Here is an 8348-nt window from a genome sequence, read left to right as displayed (position 1 = left end):
GAACCCGCGTCTTTCGGCTCAGCAGCCGAGCGCCGTAACCACTGCACCACCACGTTGGGTCTAAGCCCTGTACCACAGAAAAAAAAAAAGCATCTCTTGAGCAGCCAAGCGAAGTGTAGTCGTCGAATGGTTAGTGAAAAATCTGTCATGTACAAAGCGCCTTCTCGTATGCTCAACACAGTTTAAAAAAAAAACAAGAAACAGCACACTCAGACTTGATGATTTTAGCTCACAGTGCACCAAAGATGGCAAAATGAACATGTATCAGATACTCACCCAAATTTCTGCTTTGCTCAGACTTGGTGCTATTTAGACACATACAGAAGCACCAAATCTGGTGTCACCAGTGCGCCATTTTTGAGTACCACTTTTTTTTTTTCCATCATGAAACTGGTGTTGTTTTCGTCTCGATGTAAACTCGGGTAGACACCACATGCAAAGCAACGGACATTGCCAGCCATGTGATTACGTTTGCATCAGCCACAGTGAAACACCAAATAAGGCTGCGAATGAAAGTCGTGTATTTCTTGACAGCTGTCCACTTTCTCACAACCCTGAAGAGCCTCGCGAGCCAAAGACACACACAAGACGATGAAACTGCAAGAGCTGCACTTGAAACATCGTGGTACATTGCACTGGCATTACAAAACAGGCATTACAAAACCATGTCAGTTCTCCATTTCTGCACATTACAAAGAAATTAAATAGCTTGCACTGCTTAATACCAGACAGCATAAAAAGAAGTCAATGCTATTTCGATCACCATGACTAGTAATGAGATTTTCACAAAATTTCGCTGACAAAATTCATGAATGTTCAGTTGCCATGCATGAGGTCAGGGAACTACACAGTGCATATTAAGGAACCCAGACGGTCGAAGTTAATCCGAAGCCTTCCGCTGTTTTAGCGCATATTTCTCTCTCCCTTTTTCAGTCTTTCTGTCGTGGCGCGGCTTGGCAGTCTACCTTAACTGAGATAGTTACTGCGCCTTTCCTTACTATTATTATTGCAAAGTTCGCTGTTCTCTGGAACATTGACCATAGAGCATTGCACTGAGTCGGGACAAGTTACGGACAACATGAACTGGTGGGCGAGTTGGTCTGACATATCTTAGTGAAGCAGCGCAACGGCACAAGGCCAAGGGAAGAAGACAAACACAGCGCTGTGTTTGTCCTCTTCTTCCCTTGGCCTTGTGCCGTTGCGCTGCTTCACTAAGTTACGGAGTTGTCAAGTGATCTATTGCTGAGGTATGATGACCATGACAACAGGTTTCTTTACTTGGCCATGGTGTGGAAGCAAAGGGTTCATTATTAGCGATATTCATTAAATGAAGCCAATTCTGAATTTTCATGCCTGTAAATATTACATATGACAGCTGTACAAGAAAGAGTACAACTTCTGCTTTCAGTAATTAGTAATTGACAAAGTTATTCTTGCAGAGTGCCATTGTTATGGCCTGTATAACACGTTCTGACTTTGCGAATGCTTGGTTTCATAGTCACCATGCCTTCAGTTTTTGTTTGACTGTTTGCTTGTTCGTGGTGTTAATTTTTAACCCACTCCACCGCTGTAGTACTGTGACGCTGCAGGATATGTTGCAAATAAGAAGTTCAAAAGCCATGGAAACAAAAAAAAAACAGCCAAAAAAACATCCTAACATTGATCTGAAAAGTTTGGGCACTGAGCTTTGCATTTTTTGTCGGTCAAGCCGATCTAGGCTTCGAACAAGACAGATCAGTGGCGTGAGCAAAAAAAAGACGCACGCCAAAAAAAACCTTCACTGCGCTATATGTAGCAAGTGTGTGGCTGGTTTGTAATGCAACAAATCTGGCGTTGGAAAAAAACAAACAAGAAAACTAATGGGCTATCATACGATGTGATGCAACAAATCTGTGTTAGCTTTAGTGGTTGCAAATTTTAAATTTCGTCGCTTTTACATTCATATTTCGTCTCTGAATTTGACTTGGCCATCTGGAGAGGGGGGGGGGGGGGGGGGGGGGGGGGGGGTGCTTCTGGAAGGCGGAAGCTTCGCTCACCAAGGCTTCACGCACTGCCGTTTTGGGAGAACATCGCTTACACTGCGAGAACATTGAAACACAGAGAAATGTGAATACAATAACACCTTGTCTCTCTGAGATTACACACAAGATCTACAATGTGCATGAACTTAAAAGAGTACAGACACAAAATTCCAAACACAAAGAAACGATGACTTGTTTGAGGGGCATAAGGAGATTCCTTGTAGCAAGTTTCAGTTGCAGGTGTTGAGTGGAACATATTTTAATATGACTCTGAATGTTGTCCGAGCAGCCGCTCTGCACTTTCACACAGTTTGAGTGACTTCAAGGAGCACTCCAGAACTGGTGCTGACCAACACCGAAGCTACCGGTGAAAAATCATTTGTAATTGATTATTCGCACTGAACACTGCTGTTATGAGCCCATTTTCATGATTATTTGACCCGCAGGCCTCTCTCAAGGTCAGAAAACAGGCATCCAAAAACCGTGTGTCTGCACACCTGTAATCGTTTTAACACAGAATGCGTTTATGGCCTACTCCTAGAGTTTTTTTGTCCCAAATTTTTTAGCTAGAAATTCTAAAGAAGATTCTGCAATTTGAAGCCTAATAAGAATTGGAAAGAGTGAACCTAGAAAGCCGTAATTAGCCTCTTAGCCTCTCCAAAAAGTTCAGTCTTATCACTATTTAATTATGCAATACGTAAGTTACCAACTGCACCTGGACTACTTCAACAAGCTATTCAACACGAGCTGGTAATAGTGAAACAATGCAGCACTCTTGATTCCTCCTCTATTGTCCTGCTCTCCGTATGTTCTCTCCATGGAGGAAAAAAAAACTAAGGAGGGTGCGGCCGGCGACAACCTTGAAGCCTAGTCTTAACAAGTAAAGATATAGTAAAAAAAAGAGAGTGTGTCCCCCCGTGATCACGTCACGTGATAGCGTGCGGTAAAATCTAGCCTCGCTGCGCGCGCGCATGTTGTTGTTGTTGTCCTCTAGAAAATGGCGCATACCCACTGCGGGGGATTGGCCAAGACACAGGCGGCAACTGATAGGTGTACAAAATGTTAAACAAGAAAATAATGGTGGGGAAAAATAAAATAATCGTGATAATAATAGCAATTAGGAAATAAATGAAAGGATCTCAGGTGTGTAATTGAAATAGGTTAAACAAATGCTGTGAGATTGGTGACTGAAATAGAGAACGGGGCTAAATATTCCACGTTTCAGAAAGCTTTCATTCCAGAGAAATATTGTTCATGAGAAAGAGCAGAGCTTAAGACGGCAGCCGTTTAGTGTCTGTAAGGAAGTTTTGCATGGCGGAGAGCACATTCCAGTTGCTATGCCCAAGGGAGGAAGCCCCAAGAGACAGAGCAATCCCAGCTGACAGACTTAGACCAAGCTGTCGTAACGGAAGCTCCAGCAGGCGGCTCCGTAAAGAGGAGAAACGGCGGCAGGTCAACAAGAAATGATCTATCGTTTCGGGTTCTCCGCAGAACGGGCACAATGGGGAGACCGCCAGACCAGATCTATAAAGGTAGAAGTTTAAAAGAGGCACGCGACAACGTAGACGAGTGAAGGAAACCTCAAGCTTGCGTGATCGCCATCCTTTACTGCACCACGGGTAAAGGAGATGCCGGAATTCGGGAGAGGAGGTCAGAGCTGATGCTGCGAATGCTTTCAAGAGCAGATACCTGCGAAACCTGGCCGCGGTAATATATGCGCTGGGTGGAAGCACAGATACGACTGGGCCTTGAAGAGATGCCTTCGCCAGGGTATCAGCAACCTCATTCAAATGGATTCCTCTGTGCCCAGGCACCCAGACCAACCGTAATGAACACACGTGGGGTGGAACCAAGCATTTGAGTAACCGAAGTGCCTGAGATGTTGTAGGCGCGGTGAGATAGGAACACAACGATAATGAATCTGTCATAATTATGACAGAAGACAAGGAGCTGTTTAATTTGCGCAACGCTAAGACTACTGCTAGAAATTCGGCCAAATAAATAGGGGTGTAATCGGGAAGGCGGAGTGAGAATGACCAGTCAAGGGAGATGGAGAAAATGCCAACACCGGCCTTTTCTTCACACTGTGAGGCGTCTGTCGCTATGAGCACATGAGATTTAAAGCACAGCAGGTAATCCTGCAATAAACCGCTGAGCAAATGAAAAGGCATTAACTTTGCATGTTTTGGAAAGATGTCATCGAAGACAATCTGAATAGATGAGTTGGCGCATACCGGACGGATGTCCGAAATGCGGACGTTTAAGGGGTCCAGGAGGGATTGCACCAAACATATCTGAGGGGTACGGAAATGAGACCAGGTTTCGTTGAAAAATAGCCTAGGCTGACGAAGGAAGATCAAATTGGAGGCATGGAGCGAAGAATCGCACATTCTTACGAACGTTTTCACCGTTAAGAGCCGAAATCTAGAAGTCAATGATGGAGTACGCGCTTCCAGGTACAAAACGGAATTTGCCACAAATTTTGGAAGGCCCAAACAAAGGCGCAACGCCTCCCGCTCCAAGAGAATCAAGGGGCGAAGTTTATACGCTGGTGCACCAGAGAATAAAACACAGCCGAACTTTAAGACTGGACGGACGTACATTCTATAAATCATAAGAAGTGAGTGCCTTCTCATGCCAGATTAGTGCGGCAGACTGACTGTAGATCAACTTCCTTGCTGTAGACGCCCGTGCCGAGGGTCGCACATACACACGCACTAAAACATACCAGAATCAAAGCATAAAGGTCTGACTGGGGAGAGCGAAAAACTGAAGGAGAAAATGGCTTCGTAAACACTCGGCTTGCGAACGCTGGCCGCGTGATGTCACACTCCCTCCTTAGTTTTTTTTCCTCCATGGTTCTCCCTCAGTGTTCTTGCAGCGACCACTTAGGGGGCGCTGTGCATGCTGCATTGTGAAACATTTGCCTTCTCCTTCTCGTATTTTTACTTGTTGATACTGCAACCCCATTATTAGTATTTCAGCCTAGTGGCGGAAGAAAGATACGTACAATAACATAATGGCAAAAAGTACGAACTAGAAATAAAAGGTCAAGCAAGGAAAAATCTTTTAAAAGCATGAAACCTCTTCCTCTATGCCTCTACTCACTTCTGTTGTTCACGGCATGCCAGCTCAAATGGAAATGCATTCTGGAGCAGTAAGATTCGGCAACCTGTCTGCAAACTGTGTCGCCAACCTGTCGTTGTTCTGAATATGCGCAGTTTGGCCCAGTGCAGCTAAAAATTTCACTGCCACAGCACGAATAGAAAGATAAGCACTTCAAAATGACCACTTGTGCTAGCGGATTAGGGCAACACCTCACAATTAAAAAACTTGCAGAAATGCAGAGCGGCAAACTCCTGCATGAGATTGCGTGTCCCTGGCGAAAATCTTTCCCAGCCCAAATGGTTTATGGAACAATTTCCAGATGGTTCCAGTTGGAACCAACTGGGTGCCAGTCGGTTCCAACTGGAACCAACTGGAAATTATTCCATAAACCACTCGAGCTGGGAAAGATTTTCACCTGGCTGAGGTTTGGTTCAGGCAACATTGTTTTGCTATCTGCCAGCTGTTGTTTGTATTCCTGGCACTCTTTCTCATTTCTTGCCTCTGCCATGCTGACCAGTTCGGATCCGGATGATCAGCTTCGGCTGGTGGACCTGGTCCAAAGAGCGGCACAGGCTACTGGAGCACTGGACTGGAGGTCCCACTCTTCAATGGCAGACCAGCTACTTTTAGAAGGCAATAAAGATTCTTCCTTCACCTTGCCTCTACTCTTTCCTTTTATAGTGATAGATGTTAACAGGACATCTCCCGAGCTTCGCGGCATTCTATACTGTTCACGCAGTGCAATAGCAATAGAGTGTTGCAGGATCATGAAGCGTGGTGAAAAGTAAATGACAGGTGTAACCCTGTTGTGTAGAATGCCAAGAAGAAAAGGGTGAGGGATCTGGCAGCTTGGGTGCCTCAGTGCACGTGCACCTCATGTGAGCTTAAGGTGGTGACAACTACACCTTTTTGCTTCACATATGTAGTTTCATGGTGTAGCGATATTAGTGCAACATCTTTAAATGGTCTGTTTGGTGGTAAAACCGGTGTTGGCGTCGTCGTAACTAGAAAATCCTCACTGCTCGAGAGGGCAGCGGCGTAGAAAAGCAGTTTTGTCGAAAAGAAAAAAGGTGGTCTAGCGGAACGGAACCGCTGCCCTTTAGGTAGGTATCCGGGTATGATACCTCTACACCACTTAGGAAAACTCTTTTAGTGGGATAAATAGATGCCTTGTACGAGCACTTCACACTGCAAAGTAGATGTACTGTGGTGTCCATTCCTTTTGGGTGTACAGTACGGTCCATTGTTAAAGGGAACATGCGATTGCGTGGCCTCCGCACTTCACAAAGCCCTGCTGCCTAGATGGATGACAACAGGCGGCATGAAGCGCATGAGCGGAAAGATCAGCCCCCATGCTTACTGCACATGCGTCTTGTGCTGACAACTCTCACAAATTCTGGGTGGAAACTCTCAGCATAGTAGCATGGAGGCCATGGGATCACATGTTCCCTTTAACAGTGGACTGTACTGTACACCACCCAGATATGAGAGACAGGCATATTTCCTTTTCTTACAACCAATTTTCATTTCATTTTACTCAAGGCCAGTTCCCCTGTACATCCAGATCCTTAAAACCAATTTTCATTTTCCTTCCCCTGAGGGCACAGGTTTGGGTGTGTACCCAGATATGAGAGAGCCTTGTTTCCTTAAAACCAATCTTCGTTTCATTTTCTTTCCCCTACAGCCTGTCTGTGGTTCCATGGAGATATCAGAGGCCTCTCTTAAAGAGGAAGCTTAAGCATGAAGTTACCACCCTAAGCAGCCATGATGTGCACATGTATTGAAACACCCTATTAGCAGCCACAGCAGAGTGCCAAGTGGTAGCCTGAGGCAGAAAGCACCATGATATACAGGGTCTTGAATATTTGGGGGCCAGGTTTTAAAAAATTTCTAGGCAATCTACTTCCCCATTCGAGCTGAAATAGCGTTCGCAAAGTAGCAAGATATGGTCTACGTTATCTGATAAGTGATTCAACATAGGTACTTGCCTAGATTTTCCGGAATGGACGGAAAACTGCTCTCCGCGGCGCGCACAATTTTCGCAGAAGCGAGTCGAGAAGCTGCGTTGACATGTTGCGCCATCTGTCGAGCGGCGACTCAACTGCCATCTCCGGCAAGACCGTTGGCGCGCTTGCTTCGAAGGTGCAGATCGCCCGCTTGACAGATGGCGCACCATGTCAACGCAGCTTCTCGACTCGCTTCTGCGAAAATTGTGCACGCCGCGGAGAGCAGTTTCCCGTCCATTCCGGAAAATCTAGGCAAGCACCGATGTTGAATCACTGATCAGATAACGTAGACCACATTTTGCTACTTTGTGAACGTTATTTCAGCTCGTATGAGGTAGTAGATTTTGCACAGGAATTTTTTAAAACCAGGCCCCCAAATATTCAAGACCCTGTAGTGTCCACTATAATGTGGTGTATTTTTTTCGTACTAGAGGCTGTTCATTTAGACTAAAAATCTGGTGCAAACCTTGAGGGCAGCACTACTGACGGCTGCACAAGAGTATTGTAAGAGTGGCTAGACAGGCTAGCTGAACCTTCATGTCTTCGCTGAATACAAAAGCCTGTGTCAAGGGAGTCCAAGGTGCAAAGTTCATGCACCACCAGAGAGGAGACAATTTCAGCTGTGCGAAGATGTATGGGTGGTGATAAATCAATGGGTGAACACACAATTGGTGGAATTTTTGCAACACTTCAGACGGATGCTTAGGACAGATTCATGAATTAAACGAAGCAACGACATTCTGAATGCTCAAACACTGCTGATGGCCAACCTTTTATCTCCACAAAACGAAACAGTCCACCTGCATTCTACTTTAAACAGGAGGGCTACCACACATGCATTTACAGCGCTCACATCACTTAATTAGCAGCCATAACACAAAGGTAAAACATTGCAAGACTAACTGGCTTCGAAGGGCATTACCACAAAACATTAGCTTGAGGTTCAGTCCAGTCTTCCCTTGTGTAGCCTTTCGAGAGCCTCGCAGTCCATTAATTTCATACAACGAGTTTGATGCTGTTAACATTGATGGCAAGGAATTGTAATTGCCAACCTGTTTGTCATTGCGCACATGACACAAAAAACACTCCTCGAGGGGCCTTAGTACACTTCTCACCTCAAGCATGCTTAATAAATGTTATACTCTTAAGATGAACGCCCAGTGCCACTCAGCATAAAGCATTGTTAACGAATGTGTCGAAACCTTTTCATGTA

General features: G+C 45.2%; 1 long non-coding RNA gene across 1 annotated transcript in view; it reads right to left on the bottom strand.

The window, feature by feature from the left end:
* Positions 1-7894: 7894 nt before the first annotated feature.
* The window catches only part of LOC149324416 (uncharacterized), a 168015-nt gene continuing 167561 nt past the window's right edge, over positions 7895-8348 (bottom strand). The window contains exon 2 of the long non-coding RNA XR_016286852.1: positions 7895-8337. This is a non-coding gene — a long non-coding RNA (uncharacterized LOC149324416). The remainder of the gene's footprint in view (positions 8338-8348) is intronic.

This window comes from Amblyomma mixtum, unplaced genomic scaffold (genome assembly GCF_055824585.1).
Source record: "Amblyomma mixtum isolate Tamu unplaced genomic scaffold, ASM5582458v1 scaffold_36, whole genome shotgun sequence".
Classification (NCBI taxonomy): Eukaryota; Metazoa; Arthropoda; class Arachnida; order Ixodida; family Ixodidae; genus Amblyomma; species Amblyomma mixtum.
The sequence above is the reverse complement of the archived record's forward strand: the minus strand, read 5'-3'. Positions and strand labels throughout refer to the sequence as shown.